Raw genomic sequence first — 16,435 nt, 5'->3', positions numbered from 1 at the left:
AATTGTTAGCTTAAAATAAGGCTAGTGATCAAATAGGCATGTGTTGCTGTTCTGAGGAGCTCACAGCGATACTTATTATATAACCGCATGCAGAAACAGAAAGAAAAGAAGAGGTAGCGTTTTGCAGCCGCGGCATGCCGATGTCATATATCGCCAGCAGTCAGCCACATCGTAAGAACAGATCAAGGGGTCATGGACAAAGCGTCTTACCTGTTTGCAGGAGGAATAACAGAATTGTGCTGGAGCGCGGGGCGCGAGCAAGAGGGGACATTTAAAAACAGAGCCTCCGAGTGAGGACACAGCTAGACAGTGTGAGCTACAAAGTCAATGGTGACTCGAAAATGGTCGCCATCTTGGGTGAAGTAAGCTGATGGTAAACGAATGGAAGAAGGCAGAATTTGCCTGCCATGTCTGCATTTGAAGACCCAACGCGCATAAAAGGTTAAATTAGCCAGTGCGGTATGTAAGATGAACGGGATATATACGTAATGAGTAAAAAAGCGGCAAAGCATTACTTGTACTGCCATAAAGGAGTTAGAGGAAAATTCAAATGCGCTTAATTAAGCGAAAAGGAATATCTCCTGGAGCCAATAAATCAAGGTCTGTGTGCCGGAATGATTATTATTAGGTGCTGATATTGGGTCCGCATTTGAATGGATAAATTGTAGGGATGAACCAAATATTGGCCGTGTACACACGGAGATGCAGGTGAACACACTAATTGTTATGGAACCAAATTAGTTAAATAGACATGGCCTTGGCAAAATGGTGCAGAAATCCAGAAAAAATGTCCAGAGCACAAAACTGTGTTACTTACAAATTGTATCAAATTTATTTAATCATGATACAGAAATTTGAAAAATGATCAGTTAATGACACAGTGCTTTAAAGAACATGTTATTTCATATCACAACAATGGAGGTACATATAAAACATGGCTAAAAATTAGTCCAACATCCAAACCATTCATAGTGCAGCATTCAACCCATACAACATTCAACGTGACAATCATCCAGACAACATAAGCTAAAAAATGACAAAGGTAATTCATACTGGGGAGCGAGCACAATCCTCACATCCCATCTAATAATTTGAGTATGTTTTTTTTGGTTTTTATAAGAGCAGAAAGACATACAATAGAAAAAAGTTATTAAAACAATCTATCGCAAGGGCAGATCTAAAGATGAACACGTGGTGTGGATCACATCCCTTGTAGACAAAACTCAACCGGTTTCGACGTGGTGTGTTTATTGTACAACGTCTTCATCAGGAGGTATGGAACAGAAGACTGCAAGAGAAGAGCATTACTGCATATGCGGCAGTGCCCCCACCTCATAAAACAAACTCAATACTTAAGATTTAGAATTATCTACCCACCATGTGCCACCTGTTGTAAACCAAGTGAAAAAAGAGAAAATAAATCAGGTGCTGGGAAAGTAGATAGACTCAAGAGACGATCCCAGACGCGGAGGTATAAATAGCTACCCAAACACAGGGGTGTCCACTACATGCAGACTACAGGAGCAATGATTGAAAAATCCACGGGAGAGCCAGAAGAGAAGGAGGCTTGAATACCATGACTGTGGGTAGAACTGAGTCCCCGAGAGGGCCAAGGCACCATATGGTGGTAAACAAGTAGGTAATGGGCAAAACTGACCTCACGCAATGAGCCAGGCACTGGCACAATAAATGAACAGAATGTCAATGCTGGATAAAAAGTCCTGCAAGGAGCTAGGACTATCCATGGGCTATAAAGTGGAGAAGGTAAAAATGAGGCCAAGAGAAAACATGACAAAAGCCAGTAAATACTGACTAGACCAAAGTAAATAATTACCTGTCAGAGCAGAAGGGCTAGAATTAATATTGCCCATATTGGTGGGCAACAATGGAAGGACCTGCTGGGCACGGGAGGCAGGCAAGAAGATCTTGACAACTTGGTAGGCCAGGGTAAGCTGTAAACCAAAAGGTATAATAGGTTCAAACTCTATCCACAAGGGTGAGGCTAGCAGTACACTGCTGGAACAATATAGAGAGCTAAACCAGACATTAAATCTAGAACACGGCCACATGCTCTTATTGTCAACTGAGAGGTGAGTGTCCAGGCGTGTGTGTAGCGGCACAATCAGCGAAAAGGTGTCCCTGAGGTTGGAATCATAGGAAAAAGGGGGGACAAACGGGGAACTACCAACTGTCCATGACCTAAGACAAGGAGCATGGTGCAAGACTGATAGTCTAGCCAGACCAGCAAGCAATGCAAAGACACTATTTTGGTAGATGTGGGCCTGAGAGCCCACGTGATTTAATAACAACACGCACTGCAGCTGACCTCATAATTACGAGGCCCCAAAGGTCAGCGTGTATATGGTAAAAACCATGTGAAATACAGCCTAATAGCTTAAATTAGAAAGGGACTATTCGGCGAGAAGCTGAACTTACCAGGAATGGGGCGCGCTGGAGTAGAGGATCATAAGGCTGTATCCAATTGCAAGCAGCCCGCTAACGAAGGACGGCACCGTCACGTCCTACAGGCAAGGCCTTGCGCGAGCAGCACTGAATGGGAGCTCAGCGCGATGTGCATCACATGACCAGGACAGGGCACGTGATGGCACTAAGTAGCGTAATGATACACGATCATAGCGTGCAAGCAAGAGGCCTGCTCAGCAAGGAAACAGAAAGAGGACTGGTCCAAAGTCCCAGTAGAGAAGACGGCTGCAACAGGGGAGATAATGCAAGGGAATGGGGAGAAGACATCAGTAAATGAAGTAAAGGGAGAAGCCGGTAGAGGCAGAGAGGGGAACCAATTGTCCAAGAGCACAATTAGAGAACCACCACAATGTGGCCAGTGACCAGAAAAATGAATCATGCGTAAATTGGGAACAAGAATGGCAAGATGTGCTGATATGCACAAACCAAACTACAAGGACAGCCCATGTGATACATGTAAGGCTGCTAAGTGCAATAGAGTAAAGCAGCTGGGCATGCCCACCCGTGTCTAGAACCGGGGATGACAGCTGTAACTGGTATGTGCAACCATATACAATGCAGCTAGATAAGTAGATGGGAGTAGCAAACAGCCACATCTACCAGGGCTAGGCCTGTGTATAACCAGATAGCCAAATGCGCTAGCAATAGAGATATGAAGACTATCCCAAATTGAACTCCCATGTTTCCATGGAATTGAGCCCTTTTTGTAAGGTCCTCAAATTAAAAATCCACGTTTGCTCTTTGTATGCCAGTTTGTTGGTAGTTTGTACAGGGCCATAAGATGAAATTTTCTCAAGACAGACCCCATCTTAATGAGTCTGCGTCATGGCCCCTCTCTAAAAAATGGTGTACCATGGGAGCAGTAAGGCAATGCATCCTGATCTTGGAACGATGTTCGTTGATCCGTACATGTATCTCCCTAGAGGTCTTGCCTATATAAAGCAAGTTACACGGGCATTGTATGGCGTTCACCACGTTCTTGCTTTTGCAAGTAGTGAAGGTACGAAGGTCCCATTGTCTACCTTCATTCACAAAGTGTGTGGTTTTTTTTAGAAAATGTGCAGGCCATGCACGTAGTGTTGGGATAGTGCCCTACCACAGGTTGTAAGTTGACACCTCTAACCACATGATGTCGAAGTGGCAATCTGTTAGCTCGAGTGAGATTCTGAGCCAGACTCTTCCCTTTTCTAAATGCAAACAAGGGCTTTTTTAGATTAATGTCCGTGGAGTTCAGAATCCTCCAATTCTTGAGGATAATACCCTTGATAGGCTCACTGAACTTGCAAAAAGTAGAAACACAAAAAATCTGTTCACTCTCTGAAATTTTGGGTCGTGCAATGAGCAAAGCATCACGGTTGGTATAGCGCACTCTTTTTCTAGAGTGTTTGATGAGTTTTTTGGGGAACCCACGGAGTAACAGCCTCGCTTGTAATATGTCTGCATGCTTATTGAACTGGGAAATATTAGTACAATTACGCCGTAGCCGTAGAAACATGCCATACGGTAAGTTGCGTAATAAACTCTTGGGGTGTTGGCTCTTAAATTGCAGGGTGGTATTGCGTCAGGTGGGTTTTCTATACAATTCTGTAACCTTCCTCGACGTAGATGGATAAATCGAGGAAGGCAATCCTAGAGGTGGACAATTCAAACGTGAATTTTAAATTGGAATCCACCTGATTGAGCCAAGACATAAATCTGTCCAATGTGGCAAGATCTCCTTCCCAAAGCAGCAAGATATCATCTATGTACCGACGGTACAATTTGATATGTTGGGCAAATGGATTGGTGGTGTTAATTATGTAATTTTCTTCAAACAGGAACAGGAAAATGATAGCCAAGTTGGGAGCAAAGGTACAGCCCATAGCTGTACCCTTAGTCTGCAGATAATAAGTATCTTTAAACTTAAAGAAGCTATTTGACAAAACCAATTCGGCAAAATCAGATATGAAGTCTGTGGGAACAGCATGAGGGAGGGGCATTCTATCTAGCATGGTACATAAACTAGAGACAGCTTTATCTTGGGGGATATTAGTATAAAGTGCCTCAATGTCTAAGGAAACCAGAATTTGGGTAGAGGCGTCAAAGGGTCGTTCGTCGACCAAATTAATGACATCCCTGCAATCCAAGAGAAATGTGGGAGTAGCCATGGTGTAACGCTCACCTGGCTCCCACGGAGGCGCTGGTCTGGTCTGGGTTGCTGTGGCCTCTTCAAGCGTGATGCGCAGAATTCAGACCACTGATTGAACAGGACCTCCAAATCTTGCGTGTCTGGCCCGTAGGAATATCCTTCTGCAGATGAGAAAGGAGATTAACTGTCTGCTGAATAGTGTGCTTGCTCTCCCCTTTCCCCCTTCGTTCTTCTCCGACTTCCTCCAAAACCCCCGGTTTAAGCTCACCTTATGGTTTGGAAGGATGAACTCTCCATCCTGCTTCTGGTGCAGGGGCGCGCGTTCGTCCAGTTACTTCACTGGTTTTCAGAATGGCGCTGGCAAATCCACTTGACTTTTCTGAGCGATACGCCGTAAGTAGGAAGATGCAAAGGTTCAAGTGTGAGCCTCCTTTTATGTTGTTTTTCCTAACCTGTGATCTGTCCTTTATTTCAGGTGCAGAACAAAGGCGATGAGTTGAGGGGTTAAATTGCCGGTGGTAAAATCAGGTGAGTTAATGATGAGGGTGACCCCTCTAAATGTCTTTATAATTCCCCAGTAATGTCTTTTGTCCTTTCCCCATAGGGGCCGGGGTGCGGTACCTGCCAAAGATGCGGCGCCGACCCGAGATGTGGAATGGTTCACCAAGAAAAGCCGGTAAGTAACATGGCTGAAAATTCGGCTTTCCTCTTGTGTTCCCTTGCTCACCTTTTGTCTCTTCTTCTCTCCCCTAGGTGCAGAGATGTGGCGACCGGTGCTGAGAGCCGCGATGGAGCCGGGCGGCGTCTCGGGAACAGGTGAGTGAAGCGCGGCGCTGCAGCGAGCAACGCGGTGCTTTTAAATGGAAGTCTTCCTTCAGGAATGCTGGCGTGAAGATTCCGGATGCAGGTAAGAAGGTTGAATAAGTTCTTGGTTTTCACCTTTCTCTTCTCTTCTTTCCTTACAGGTGTTCCAGGTTCGAGGCGGGCGTGGCTGGAGTCCAGGTGCAGGAGCAGACACGGTGAGCGTTCAGCTGCTGGGATGCAGAACAACGCGAAGCACGTGTGGCTGTCCGGGCGTGGCTTAAATAGCCTTGGAAGAAGTTCCAGGTGAGTATTCTTCCACAGCCCCACCCAAGTAACAAAATAGTTCCTTCAGAAAAATAGTCCCTCCTAAGCCTCATTTGGCTTGGTTCTTCATGCAGCATGGTCTGCATCAGGTGAGTGTGCAGCATGGTCTGCTTCAGGTAAGTGCACCAAACACTTCCCCTTATGAGCCTGGCGCCTGTGGCGCCAGGACAGAGTCCAAAGAGCCCCTATAAAGGGCCGCTGGGCTTTTATCCGGGTGCGTGATGCCTGCTCCCGGGGGTTCTGGACCTGGCCTGGCGCTCCGGGGGTAGGCATCATGACACATGGCTAATGGTTTGTTGAAAGTGTCAATGTATTTGGACATAGGTTCTAAAATAGAGCTACATCCAGAGACAATAGGACGGCCAGGGGGTCTAGAAGCATCCTTATGGACTTTGGGAGTGATGTAAAAGAGGGGAATTCTCTCTTCCGAAAAGTTGATGAAATCATGCTCTTTAGAGGAAAGGAAGCCTGCATGGAGTCCACTATCACTCAGTATTTCCTTTTTTATGGATGAGGAAGGATCACCCGCAATGATCTGATAATGGCCTGGTATGCCAAGAAGTCTAAGGGCCTCCTGATCATATAAGTGTGCACCCCAGATGACTATCCCCCCACCCTTATCCACTGCCTTTATCACTATGGTGGAATCCTGGGCTAGAGAGTTGATAGCATGAAATTCTGCAGGCTCCAAATTAGGCCTGGTGTTATTTCTAGAATGTGACAGACATTTATCCAGCTCCTTAAGTACTAGGGTTTCAAAAGTGAGAACTTCTGGTGGAAGCTCAGCCGCACTGGGTGTAAAACTTTCGCCAAGTCATGGTGCGAATTAAGGCCACCAATCATTATTATTCAAGGAAGAAACATATTGCTGTAGAATGTTCGGTGGTCCTGACCATTGGTAGCCAGGAAGCCAAATATCCGCTGGCAGCTAATTGGCAAGTTCAGCACCAACTTAATAGTAAGGACCATATCCGCTTTGTAGGTCTGGCGAAAGTCTAATTGCCCCCAAGAGGAGGCAATCTACAATTGAAGCTCGGCCAAATTGAGGCTCGACTTACCTGCAAATATCGAACAGTGTACAATGGCCTTAATTCGCACCATGACTTTGCAGTATTCTTATAAATATGTGGTATGTCATAACCATATCTTTCTGTCTATGTGCAAATCAGTCGCCAATGTTATTGACTGCTCTGTTGCTTCGCTTATAATGAATGTATCATGCTTCATTCCTGTTGTGCAATTGCAACCCTAGACGTTCTAGGACAGCGCGATCCTTGTACACCATTTTGCCAAGGCCATGTCTCTTTAACTAATTTGGTTCCATAACAATTAGTGAGTTCACCTGCATCTCCGGGTGTACACGGCCAATATTTGGTTTATCCCTTGAATTTATCCATTCAAATGTGGACCCAATATCAGCACCTAATAATAATCATTCCGGCAAACAGACCTTGGTTTATTGGCTCCAGGAGATATTCCTTTTCGCTTAATTAAGCGCATTTGAATTTTCCTCTAACTCCTTTATGGCAGTACAAGTAATGCTTTGCCGCTTTTTTACTCATTACGTATATAACCCGTTCATCTTACATACCGCACTGGCTAATTTAACCTTTTATGCGCGTTGGGTCTTCAAATGCAGACATGGCAGGCAAATTCTGCCTTCTTCCATTCGTTTACCATCAGCTTACTTCACCCAAGATGGCGACCGTTTTCGAGTCACCATTGACTTTGTAGCTCACACTTTCTAGCTGTGTCCTCACTTGGAGGCTCTGTTTTTAAATGTCCCCTCTTGCTCGCGCCTCGCGCTCCAGCACAATTCTGTTATTCCTCCTGCAAACAGGTAAGACGCTTTGTCCATGACCCCTTGATCTGTTCTTACGATGTGGCTGACAGCTGGCGATATATGACATCGGCATGCCGCGGCTGCAAAATGCTACCTCTTCTTTTCTTTCTGTTTCTGCATGCGGTTATATAATAAGTATCACTGTGAGCCCCTCAGAACAGCAACACATGCCTATTTGATCACTAGCCTTATTTTAAGCTAACAATTGCCTCATTATCTAATTCTCTAACCACTTGCTCGTGAATGTTATACAGTTTACCTACTGACAGTGATTTATACCTTATTTTCTGAATTTAGACCTTGCCGCGTCTGCGAAGCATTAGAGGTATTTATGTCACAATTTCCTCTACAATGCACCAATCGGGTGTCTCCTAATTTCGGTCGAACTAATTATATGCTCATATCTTGATTATAGTTGAAGCACTTAATGGCACCTCCTTGCCTCTCATGACTTGAAAAAATTACTCCAAATACAAGGTACTATTTCACCTATATAACCTTTCGGATTACCGCTACTTGGCAAAAATATCTCTGATCGCACTGGACTATTACTACTGTAACTAACGCTTTGTTCTTATCTTTTTGTTCTTTGTTGTGTTTTTTCTGTCTCTCCCCTACTTCCCTTGCATTTCTTTTTCACTTACCTACATATGCATAAGTATGTTTAATCATTCTTGATGACATGTGAAAAACGCAATTTACAATTGATTATTGTAATTGTCTTATCTTGGCTTTCTGCCCCTTGTGTCACCTAACATGGTGCCTTGGCTGTTACAAATGTTACTTTATCTCATTTTTCATTCCAATATGTGGAAATATTGTGTATATGATATATTCAGTAAAAAAAAACTTTGTTAAAGGGACGTTATGGTTAAGTTTCACTACTAAAAACCTATGACATTCAGTAAAAAAAACAATGTTAAGGGCACATTATGGTTCTAGGTAAAATCGAAAAACCCCTGAAATTGGGCAGTTATGGTAGGCTAAGCAACCATACCTTTGTAGCCATTGTAATGCTATTTTTTCTCCGTTCTGGTCATGGCCAGTAGCCACATTGCGCACATCATGACCTTATACCATGACCCCGACACTGTGGCCACTACCCATAGGTACAGCCTACCCCTCAGCCATTGAAGTTGTAGCGTTGTTTTTTATTGAAAGAGCGACACTTGTCCAACACCAAAACACTGCAACATCTGCAACACCAGTCTTTTCTGGCGTTAGCAATCTGCCGTAGACACATTCTCACTAAATGCACCAAGTTTTTTTTCCCCCAAAACTGTCAAATAACTGCCCAAATGAATTGTCATATTACGTGTGGAAAAAAATCCCAACAAACTCTGTGGCCTCAATCGCAATCATGGCAGACATATTGAAACCATGAGCATTAGAACTCACCTTTGTACACATATTGTCATAAGGTGCCCAGGTGGAATTGTCAGAAGATAAGATTGTACCGAGGATGGAACCATGCATGTTTGCAGAAACGTTGATGTAGCACAAACCTTACCTCATTTTTCCTCTTTGACAAACATACTAAATCTGACAGCAGAGCATGTTCATCCTGTTGTAATGTTCGCCATTGCTGCAGCTGCCTAACATAAGTGGGCCTGTTGTCAATAAAACATAATGGCCGCCCTTGACCCTCACATAACCAACCCTAGTGATATGCAGTACCTTTCTCATTGACAATCCTCTCCGGAATAGCTAAATGCGCTCATAAGCACCTACGTGCTGTGACGCAGCACCTGAAAATTAACACACAGGAACGTACAATGTAGCACGTGACATTTTGAAGTAATAAACTAGTTTTTAAAAGAAAGAGTAACATTTTTGAATTTCTAAAGTACTTTTATTTCACAATAAACTGTGCACGAGCATCGGAGTAATCCCATTGTCAATCATATAATAAATTTGTTTCTTCGGTCGTCATCAAAAATGTTAATGGTGAAACACACATTTTTTTTCCAAACACAAATTATGCGTTTTCGATAAAGCAACCCCTTTGTTTCCACAATGATTGTCAAAACGTTGCCATGACCTTTTGGCTACAACACTGTAAAAGATGTTATGTTACTCCTAGTAGACACTTCAGCGTACGGACTGAGTGGGCCGGCACGATCATCCCACAGAATTATTACGGGCAGGCACCCGGTCACCAGCAACTGCATTTGGCGGCTGAAGAAGCCATCACTCGGCAACGGGAAACCATGACATGCACAGTATGGAAGGAAGTAGCTGGTCGGGAAAGTGTAAAGAAAACCAGTATCAATAACAAACCTTTACCAATTTCTTTTTTAAAAAGACAAAAAGAATGTACGAACTAAGACACAAATCGAAGTTGCCATACAAAAAATTTTAAGTAAATAGTAGGTTTCAACATGGGTATAGCTAGTGACATGCTACAAACGTCAACAATTTGCACTCTCTATAACTTTAAAAAAATGACAACCATACACAAAGATACTATTGCAGCTACCAAGGCAAAAGTAATGGGAAAGCATTTGCAAATGCCACCTCGTGATTTCAGAAAAGACCAATAGAACATGCAAAGTGATACAGCTACCCTTATGGCCAAACATGACATTTTAAAGGGATAATATTAGCGTTCAAAAAGGGTGAATGAATGCATAGCCTGCATAGAATTGTAATACATCAGTAATATTGTCAAAAATAATGGTCTGGCAATATAAAAATTCAAACTCAGTGCGGTGTGCAGTCGTCAAAATTCAACTTGTATGATATGTACCACCTCCATTGGTTTAGGTGAAGTCAGACAGCAATGTTTTTGGTACAGTGATTTTTATTGAAGTGATATTTCATGTGCCTTACAAATGTTTTTGAAACATAACCTTATCAAATGGTATGTGTTGCAAACTTTCACTCCCTCATTCTTATTGTTTTTACGCTCAAGCTCAAAGTAAAAAAACAATGGACCCTTATGGGTACAGTTGGATGAGTGGCCCTACTATGCTGGAAACCATAAACAAATCAAGCGACCTTCACTCAGAATGCAAATACATTCTCACTTTACAACAACATATTAGAATCCATTCATGAGAATCGCTACTCCGTGACACGTGCTGAACCACTGTTGGCAGCAAATAGTGCAGGTGGCTGTCTCAGATTTTAAAATGTAGGATGCCAGTCTCACAGTAATAGTATTGGTAATGCGTTGCAAGACAGACAGAGTGATTCTTCGCCGTATATTTAGCATCTACTGCCACTGTACCGTATGATTTTGGTGACATGAAAACACCACTTTTTGGACTTACTGCTACCACAGCCCATCCCAGCCTCAGTAACGCTCACCTTCCGAAACAGTGTTGCATAAGTGTAACAAGTGCAATGCTGGCTGCGATTGTATGTGTTAGGGGCGATGTCCGCGTACACCAAAACACGAACGAAAGATGGCGGCCGCAGCGACAGAATCTCATGCACTTAACGCTGTTCCACAACCAATCACTAAAGGGGCCACATGTCTGTGGACATGGAAGCTGCCCAAAAAGTGCTCTTTCTATGGAAGCAGCAACTGAACCGTAACTGCACAGCCACTACCGTGGCTGTGTGATATGCTGCAGTCATTGTGTCCAGAGCCTACAGTCTTGGGTGTAAGGCCATAGATATTGCAATGTATGAGTGTGCAATATGTAAAAACCATAGTGACCTATAAGTCCAGTGCTTATAGCTTTGTTTTTGGGTGCATGGCCTTTGGCCATGCACCCAAGACTCTAGGTCCTGGCCGCAACCACCACAGCATATCGCACCAATTGTGGCTTTTAACTGCACTACGTACAAGTTTGGTTTTAGGTGCATGGCTTTCGACCATGCATCCAAGACTCTATGTCCTTCCCACAACCACCTTCTTGATGGTCGATAATACGGGTGTATGCATAGCTATGATATGCTGGAGTGGTTGTTGCCAGGCCCTAGAGTCTTGGGTGTTTGTCCATACATATTTTAATGTATAGGTGTGCAGTGACAAATAATTGCAGTGCGTATAACTTTGTTGTTTGGTGCATGGCCTGGTGTATCTATAGCTGTGATATGCTGAAGTGGTTGTGCCCAGAGGCTTGGGTGTAAGGGCATAAATAGTTGAAGGTGTGGGTGTATAGTGTATGAAAACCGTTGTGGCTAATAACTCTGCTTTAACTTAGTTCTTGGGTGCACATACATCGGCCATGCACCCAAGACTCTAGGTGCTGGCCACAACTACCACAGCATATCGCACCCATAGTGCCTTATAGTTTCTCTACCTATCAATTTCATCTTCGGTGCATGGCCTTTGGCCATGCAACCAAGACTGTAGGCCCTGGCCACAACCACCGCAGCATATCACCCCCCTGGTGGCGTATAAATGAGGAGCACCCTCATACTAATAAAAATGTTAAGTACGGCATGTACCCAATCAATGTTCGCTGACACCACGCGTTTCCTTCAAATACTTTCAAGGTGCCTACGCACAGCATGGACTGAAGTACTATCCTTATTAGACCCCTCATTTTCAGTACTTACAAACATTCCGGACAAGGCGGGCATAGGGAATACATCATGAATACAGTTTCGGAAACAGCATTTCGTCTCTGGTTGCCGCCGCGCTGTCGGCGGATCCAAGATGTTGGGCGCATCCAAACAACCTGACGCAAATCACGGCTCACTGCAGCTAATCGGCGGAGATGTCGCGTGTCTGCGGTCAAGACGTCAGCCCCTTAGCCAATCGGTATCCTGTCCGCGAAGCGAACAGGGAAGTGTGACCGCGGAGCAGACAGAGATCACTAATTTTTAGAGACATACTTTTCGATCATTTAAAAGGAAACTACCTGACGGATTGTCACCAAATTTATAAAAGCACGCTTTCGGGACCAAGCCCCTGCCGCAAACTTGGTGAAAATCCATCCAGCGGTTTGGCCTGTAGGCGTGCGCAAAGTTTTCACCCCATTCAGTCTATGCGAAAAAAAAGACGTTTTGGGCCCCCCCTACAACTTTCCCCCCCCTGGACCAAACCTCACCAAACTTTGCAAGAAGATTGAGAGTGGGCCATATACATTAATTGCAAAGTTTCGTGAGGATTCATCCAGGGACAGTGGAGTTATAAGCCGCCCAAAAAGTGCTCTTCCTATGGAAACAGCAACTTAACCATAACTACACAGCCACTACCGTGGCTGTGTAATCAATGTGACATACCAGCCTCAGATGAAGAGCCAGTAAATCTCGAAACACGTGTCAGGCTGTTTGACCACCCTAAATAAATACCAGACTACATTTCAATCTTTGCAATCTTTCGCGCAGTGTGTTTGGGGACCTTCTGTTCATTGTTCATGTTACGTGGTAGTATACTGGCAGTATACCCACACCTCCCAGACACCCGCTGCCTTGTGCTACTTGATTAATAATTGTACAAGCGCTGTGGATATTTTTGACTTATTCTGTCAATTGTCCTCTTTTATTGTAGGGTGACCCCACTCCCCAGATGGGAACACACACTGTACGCCCTTAGTTGTCCCCTTGCTGTTCACCCTCTTTAATCCATAGTTGCCCCCACCCTGTTCACTCCAGGTTCAGCAGTCAACAAGGTGCAATCCTTATCAAATGATGGAAATGTGTGTATATTGGAAATGGAAAGGTGCTTCAAAGAGAAAAGCGCACAATAGGACAGTGCAACGGGTGCTTTACATAAGGGAAATCGTTGCAGATCGTTACCCTTCTGTTACAATTAGGTACTCACGAATGTCCGGAAACAGCAGAGGAGTAGAATAGCTCTGAGGTATATAGGTAATTCCCCCAAAGTGTTCAGAGGCCAGAGAACTGGACTCAGTGCACTCCGGGGGCAGTACCCTTGGGAAACCCTCGTGGGGAAGAAAACCCAATTGTGTCTCGTAGAGGATGGTGTCGTCCGAGTAGCTGTGGAAGAATGGTAAGTACTGCAGGCTGAAGGAGGAACGATTCCAGGAATCCGCTCGGGAAGAAGGGTCGAGCAGCAATGTAGAGGAAGTCGAGTGCAGCAGGCTTGTGGACGGAACGGTTCAGGAATCCGCTCGGTGAAAAGGAACTTGAGCAGCAACGTGAAAGGAAGTCCAGTCGAGCTCTATGTAGTAGGCAAGGAGAAAAGTAAGGAAGGAAGCGAGGAAGGAAGTAGAGTAGAAATGAACCGCACACGAGTGCACGGGGAACGAAGGCAAGAGGAGATACGGAGAAAAAGTAAGGTAAGGAAAAGTAGAATAAGTTGAGACGGAACTCAGACAAAGTGCGCAGAGTGCAAAAGAGAGGATGAGAGGCTTAGAAAACCTCAGCGGTAGTATTGCAGAAAGTTAGAAAAAGCACCAGCGCGAAGCGAGGTGAAGCGAACAGAAGCGACGCGTCTGGCCCAACCATAGAGAGGAAGATATAGAATGGGCAGACGCGGTCGTCATGTTGGAAACAACTAGAACGGTAATCGTCGTGTGGTAATAGCGCTGATGAGCCGCCATCTTGAGTTCCATTGTTGGTATCTTGAATGACTCATTCTCCATTTCCGCCATGTGTGTCGAGCTGAATTCCTGACAGTATGCCCTCCCCGTGGGGTGATTGGACCAGGTTTCCAAGGGTGAGATCGATGGAATTTGTTTACCAGTCTGGAGGCATGAACTGATGAAGCGTTTTCCCAAGTTCTGTCTGATGGATTGTAGCCTTTCCAATCGATTAGATATTGCAACTTCCCATGATAGTATCTGGAGTCGCATATTGCTGCTACTTCGTACTCAGGACCATCTTGAGTATCCACTGGAGGGGGAGTATGCTTGAAGCCCCTATTGAACCTATCCAGTATCTGTGTCTTGAGTTGAGAGACATGGAAAACATTATGGATCCGGTGCCAGGATACTGGTAGACGGATTCTATATGCTACCTTCCCGATGGCCTCAATAACGGGAAATGGTCCAAAATACTTGGGTGAGAGTTTCGATGGTACCAAATGTTTAGGAAGGTATTTAGAGGAGAGCCATACCAGATCTTTAGGTTTGTACGTGGGTTCCTGTGAGCGTTTCTTGTCAGCTTGTTGTTTTACCCTGTCTCTGGTTTCAGAAAGGGTAGCAAGGGCTGTAGCATGCCCTTTCTGGATGTTGGAGACTAACTCATCCACCGCTGGGATTTTGGTGGATCGAGGAGTTACGGTAGGGAAGCTGGATGGATGGAACCCATATGTGCATAAAAAAGGTGTCATTTGGATGGCAGTGTGAAAGGAATTATTATATGCGAATTCAGCATATGGTAGAAGAAGACTCCAGTTGTCTTGAGAAGCTGAAACAAAGCAACGCAGATACTGTTCTAAGGATTGATTTAGTCTCTCTGTTTGCCCATTGGATTGCGGTTGATACCCAGAGGTGAGGTTTCTTTGTATACCTAAGGTTTTGCATAGTATCTTCCAGAAGGAGGAAACATATTGTGAACCTCTGTCAGATATGATGGATTTTGGAAGTCCATGGAGACGGAAGATAGTTTGTAAAAAACAAGATGCCATCTGAGCTGCTGATGGTAATCGGCTCATGGGAATGAAATGTGCTAGTTTGGTCAAAGTATCTATAGATACCATGATGGTTGTATTGTTTGAAGAAGGTGGTAAATCTACAATAAAATCTGTAGATATGCATTCCCATGGTTGAGTGGGAAGTTTAGGTTGTACTAACCGCCCTGTAGGCAGATGTCTAGGAACCTTAGACTGCTGGCAGATGGAGCAAGAGGACACATAATCCTTGATGTCTTGTGTAACTCCAGGCCACCAAAAGTGTCTATTGATGAGTTCCCAGGTGGTTTTGATTCCTCTATGTCCTGCGACTTTATGGTCATGACACATATGTAATACTCTCTTTCTTGATGTACCTTCAGGTATGTATAGTTGGTTAGCTCGAAAGTAAAGTCCGTCTTCCATTCTCAGGTCATGATCACTGATTTCTGTCTGATTTAGTTCTTGGTATTGTTTTCGTATAGTTTGTAAGTAAGAGGAAACATAGAATAGAAAAGTGGCGTGTGACCACATCTTTTCCGGGAGGAATGACAAAGTATTGTGTGAACTTCTGGATAGAGCATCAGCGATTTGATTATTGGTTCCAGGTATGTAAGTAAGGATGAAGTCATAGGATGAAAAAAAATATGCCCACCGAGCTTGTCGACTGTTTTGGCACTCCATGTTCTGTAACACTCTCAAGTTCCTGTGATCTGTGCGAATCTGAACAGGGTGCTGAGCCCCTAAAAGGAGGTGTCTCCATTCCTGGCAACTCCTTTTTATAGCTAAGAGTTCTTTTTCAAGTACGGTATAATTGCGTTCTGATTCTGTAAGGGATTTCGACATGTAGGCAATTGGATGTTCGAGCCCTTCTTTTGAAACTTGTTTGAGTACTCCTCCTATGGCTGAATCCGAGGCATCGGTTTCCAATATAAAAGGTTTTGTCTGATCTGGTAACCGTAATATCGGTGCTGTAGAGAAGGCTATTTTGAGACCGTCAAAGGCTTTCTGAGTGTTTGGATTCCACTCAAAAGATCTTCCTTTTCGAAGAAGAAGAGTGAAGGGTTTGATGATTCTAGAAAAATTTGGAATAAATTTTCGGTAGAAGTTAGTGAACCCTAAGAACCGTTGTACCTCCTTTACGTTCTGAGGAGGTTTCCATTTCTAGATGGCTTCTACCTTCCTTGGATCCATAGCAGCTCCTTCTGCAGATAAAATGAAACCCAAATAGGGGATACTGGGTAGATGAAACGAGCATTTTTCAATTTTGGCAAACAATCTATTTTGACGAAGCCGTTCTAAAACTTCGGAAACATGGATAATATGTTCTTGCAGATTGTTAGAAAAAATGAGGATGTCGTCCAAGTATACGATT

This window comes from Ambystoma mexicanum, chromosome 8 (assembly GCF_040938575.1).
Source record: "Ambystoma mexicanum isolate Mex_15411 chromosome 8, UKY_AmexF1_1, whole genome shotgun sequence".
In the NCBI taxonomy this organism is placed as follows: Eukaryota; Metazoa; Chordata; class Amphibia; order Caudata; family Ambystomatidae; genus Ambystoma; species Ambystoma mexicanum.
The sequence above is the reverse complement of the archived record's forward strand: the minus strand, read 5'-3'. Positions refer to the sequence as shown.